The 5,270-nt window shown below is 37.4% G+C and overlaps 1 non-coding gene across 1 annotated transcript; it reads right to left on the bottom strand.

The window, feature by feature from the left end:
• Positions 1 to 4,801: 4,801 nt before the first annotated feature.
• On the bottom strand, positions 4,802 to 4,908 carry LOC145566572 (small nucleolar RNA R71). Its single transcript, XR_014095450.1, has one exon. It is a non-coding gene; the product is annotated as a small nucleolar RNA R71 (small nucleolar RNA).
• Positions 4,909 to 5,270: the final 362 nt, after the last annotated feature.

Genomic DNA, 5,270 nt, shown 5'->3' with positions numbered 1-5,270 from the left:
GCCACCTGGCGCTAAGCTTGGCGCCTAGCGCTAATGTTAGCGTCTGGGGCTAACTTTGTTTTTTCACGTCAGAACTCTGGTTCGATTTTCTATCTTTTTGGCTGATTTTCTCTGTAAATAGCCTCCTAAAAACTCCGTTTTAAATCATCAACTCTCATGAAGAATCTCTTGATTACTCTTTCTCTCTCTTTCTCTCTTCTAAACCAACCCTTTTACAAACAAAATTCCGCATTCACAAGACCTAGACACACCTAGCCAAGTTCGAAGTTGCCTTCGCCCTAGACGTGAAAGGTTTGATATTTCTGAGGGTTTGGTCCCAAATCTAGTCTAAACTTTCTTAATTCTCTATTTCAATTATTTAATTTAATTGTTTGATTATTATTTTCCTTGAAGTTACTAACGTGTGTATTTTGTTATTAGAAAGAGGTACGAGGCATCCAAGTAAGTGCTTTAATTGATTTATTGATTTTATGATATAGAAATCATGCTTAGATTGTTGTTTTGATTCCTAGTATCATGTTAGGATGTTTTATTGATTCCTAGTATCATGTTTAGGATGTTCCTAGTATAAAGTTAGGATACTTTCTTTAGTATGATATTTAGGGTGATTTGCTTATTTCAATTATGATTTCTATGATGCTTCCTATTTTCTTTCCTAATATTTATAAATGTTAGTATCATGTTAGGGTTAAAGCTTTGATTTTTGATGCTTAGTGACATGCTAGGATTTGTTATTAATCTTGTTAGTATCATGCCTAGGATCTTACTATTATTATGCTTTATTTTTAACATGAACATAATTATTATTATGATGATTATTATGATTTTGATCATTTTGATTATTATTATGTTACTTGATATTTATTGTTATTGCTTGATCACGCCTTTTATGCATGTTTAAAGGGAATTGGTACTTGTAATCACGCTTAATAAGATAATTAATAATCTTGTTTAGGGTTAATATGATTATGATTCAAGTGATCGCCAATAATAGATTTATTTGTGCATTAATATTCAACCAACATAGATAAACAGGTTTAGGGTTAATTCTATTGATTGCATGTTAGTCAAAAAGCGCACATGAATACGAGAAAAATAAAGTAGAGGCCTATTATTAGGGCAGGTTCAATCTCTTTTAGGTTGGATTTGTACCTTCATCCTCGAACTATCAGTCATGGTTCCAGACCTATTGGAGTTGACATCTCTTGGATTGTTAAGGGGTGTAATCTTCACCCTGTGAACGGTTTACAAGTTTCTAAAACTTGTTGGCGACTCTTTTGCTCTATCTTCTTTCCCTTTGGACGCCACCATGCTTAAGTGTATGATCACAGTGGGGTTCAAGTTTGGGTTAATGCTTGAAATATTCCCTACAGTTTTTGGCGACTCCACTGGGGAGGATTTCTATTTTAATTCCTGAAATTTATTTTGGCAATGATTTAGAATGAGTGGATGAGACTCGAAAAGTTCTAAGTATTTCATGTGCGTAATTTTGATTAAAATTATTGTCATATGCATAAAAAAAAGATCTCATTGGAAAGGCCATCCGTAATGAGTTAAAACATAAGATTTTTACACGTAGGAAATTTGAGGAATATCTTTCACAACTAAGATCGAAATAATGCTGCGCGAAACTGGAAAATTTTATTGAGCACAGAAAGCTGCTGAGGCATGTAGGAACTAGCGTCAGCAAACAAAGTCTAGCTAACAATTTGACGTTAGCGCCAGGCGACAACTTCTGTCGCCAGGCGCTAAAGCCAAATTGTGGCGCCGGCCTCTGTTTGCTGGCGCAATTTCTTCCAATACCGAGCCAGAAATATGCGTTCTAATTTCGACCAGTTTTTAGCACTGTTTGCTTGATCCTACTTCCTGATTGAGTTTTTCTCACTTTTCTGAAACCCATATGTGTTCTACATATGGACATAACCCTTTGGGAATTCATGCTCCATCTACCTGATTGAACGCTCTGAGCAACAAAGGGTACATCCGAGAATGTTGAATTCACCAAACCATGGAAGCGAGTTTTTTCTGAATTCGCGGTGTCCCATCCACTCGCGCCAACCCTTCACGGTTAGGCTTCCGCGCGGTGAATCCGGACAATTTACCATGGACCCTCTATTGACTAACCCATATCCCGAACTTTAGAGAACTAAAGCCATAGTTAGGTTGCAAACTCATTGCATCATGTTGTGCCTACTTGACTAATTGTGCATTATTGATTGTGCATACTTTATGTGTTTTTCCTAACCGTTTGTCTGACTTGTGCTAAGATTAAATAAATTAATTCATGACTAAAAGAACTTTGCCTAATTAATTAATTAATTTGAGTAAATAAAATCTAATATTTAATCAGAGTTGACTTAGTACGACTTTAGGCATACCCTGTAGAGTAATAATACTGAAAACAGTTTCAGATCGACGCTCCAGCAATGGCGCCAAAATTTGAACTGTAGCGCCACTCTGTGGAGTGTAGCGCCTGGCGACAATCCTGTCATCTGGCGCTACACTGGAAAGAGAGGCGCCAGTTCTGTCGTTTTGACGACAGTTTGGTTTATTGCTCGAGTCAACACATTATGTCTAATTAAACAGTTTTCTAGTCGATTCGGTTAATTTTTACAGGTAGTTATACCTTGTCAAGTCATTAATTGAGTCTAAACACTAAGTCCCATGGTCTTTGATATGTCCAATTTATATAGTGTTTTACCCCCGTCCCATGGTCATAATTAGTAGTGTTTTTGGCTCTTTAAGGCCACTTTTATTACTAATTTGTGTTTTCTAGTGCTTTCGTAGTTTTGGTTGAGATTTACAGGAAATTGCACTTTTTGAGCATTTTCCCGGGTTTTCATGGATCAACTACGAAAGTTAGAAGGACACGACCATTCTTGAAGCCCAGGATCGGTGAAAGCCGATGATTAAGGGCTCGGTATGTGATACCGGGGCTATTGGATCAAGTAATCAAGACCCGATGAAGAAATCCGGATTGGGCCGAGGAATCGAGCCCAATCGAAATCCAAGCCTCGAAGAAGAAGCCGGGCCCGATCAGGCAAGCATACGCCCGATCGGGCGGGCGCGCGCAAAGCAACATCAAGGAAGGAGCTGCGCCCGATCGGGTGAGCAAAGGCTCGATCGGGCGCAGCATACCAGCAAGGGGCATAGTAAAAAGGCGGCCCCGATCGGGCGGCCCTTCGCCCGATCGGGCGCGTGTTTTCCTAAGTACCTAATTAGTTTTGTTTTAGTTTTTGTTTTAGGAGTGTTTAAGTACGAATTTTGTACGTAATTTTGGATTACCTTCTTTTTTAGATTTTCTCTCTCTACTTAGGATATTTTCTCTCTCTTAAATTCTCTCTCAACTTTGTTCTTAATTACATTCATTAATCCAGATTTCTTTTGGTAACAATTTCTTCTCTTTTAATTTCATTTATTTTATTTACTTCTTCGATTATGTCTTGCTTTATTTATTTGATTAGTTTAGATATGATGATGTTTGAGTAGTTTTATTTCTAGGGTTTATGGGGATCTAATAAATAATATGAAGGGGTAAATTTGTGATTGTTGATTATCAATGCTTGGTTAATTTCCTATTGATTGATTTAATGTTATGCAATTAGGTTTGACCAGATTTAATTGTATGAGTTTAGCAATATTAATTTGAGATTCGACAGATGAGAATTGATTTTTAGGCTTAGTTTCAATAGGCGGACTAATTTATAAATGGTTAAGTCGAGATTCGACAGATGAGATTTAATACCGATAAATTAACTCTGTGATTGTAATACGTAGCGAAAGCCCTTTATAATCTGATTAATCAATGCTTGATGATTGCTTATTATGATTTTCCCTGGAATATTGTTTATTAGTGAACCTATGCCCTAGGTCTTTTTATATTAAATTTCTCCCTACTTCTTATTCTTCGTAGTATAGTCTTTAATTACAACAATATTGGTTACCTTGATAATTTAGATTATAATAATTAATTAGGAGTAGAAAGACTTGTTTCCCTGTGGATTCGACACTACTTCCCTATCTGCATTAGTTAGAGGACTTAGGTAATACTTTTGATTAGGGGATACGACTTTACCCTGTCAAAATTTAGCACCGTTGCCGGGGAAACGGTTTTATTTTTATTTTCTGATTATTTTTTTTGTAGTCTAGATTATCCCCTTTTGTCTCAAAGATCGTTAGTTCTTTGAGGCAATTCTCATATTTGTCTTTTAGTTCCTTGTTTATGCCCAGGTGTTCCAGATCAGGTTACATCCCATTCGATCCTGAGATCAAGTGCTCATTTCACAGGGAAAGGAAAATCTATAGCCAAATTCTGGCGGGTTCTAAGGAGGACAACAGTCGAAAAGATCCTCCCTCTGATTCTAGTGACACAGAAATTCCTTCAAATTCAGAATCAGAGATGACAACCTAGAAGAAACTCAGTGACTACTCGCAGCCAAAGCTCACAGATTTCCCGCACCTTACTCCCACTCCGGCGCTAGATGGAGTTCAATTTGAGATAGAGGGAGTTCAATTTGAGATCAAGCCCCAATTTATCACTATGATAGAGAGGAAGCAATTTAGTGGAGCTAAGGGTGAAGATCCTAATCTTCACATCGCATATTTCTGCCAGTATTGTAACACCATTAGACAAGCCGGGGTCACGCAGGACCAATTCAGGGAGATTCTTTTTCCCTTTTCATTATGTGGCAAAGCTAAATTATGGTTTAATGGTTTGAATAGAACTGCACTTGGTATTACTGACTGGGAAACTCTTGCTTTGAATTTCTATAATAAATATTATCCTGCAGAGAGAACAACGGTACTAAGGAGTGCTATTCAATACTTCGCTCAAGAGGCCGACGAAACGCTATATGAGGCTTGGGAGAGGTTCAAGGATCTATAGAGAGAATGCCCCCACCACAATCTAGCATAATGGCAACTGATCCAAGCATTCTACAATGGACTTGGAAATTCTTCTAGATCAGTTCTTGATTCTGCAGCCAGTGGGAGATTCATGAATTTAAATGTGGACGATGCAGGACAGGTTATCGAAGACATGTCAATACACAATTCCCAATACGGGAATCCGAGAGGGTTTGCAAATAAAGGAAAACATAATGTCGATTCCGTATCCTTTTTGCAAGCTCAATTAACATCTATTTGTCAAAAATTAGATAATCTTACTGCTACTCCTAACTTTGTAGCTAATGTTTCTGTTGTTGCTAACAATGAAGCTTTTTGTGAAAATTGTGGAATTGTAGGGCATTGGGAGCAAGATTGTAGGAGCT

Source organism: Chenopodium album, chromosome 1, assembly GCF_948465745.1.
Source record: "Chenopodium album chromosome 1, dcCheAlbu1.1, whole genome shotgun sequence".
NCBI lineage: Eukaryota > Viridiplantae > Streptophyta > Magnoliopsida > Caryophyllales > Amaranthaceae > Chenopodium > Chenopodium album.
This window is presented reverse-complemented; position numbering and strand designations above follow the sequence as displayed.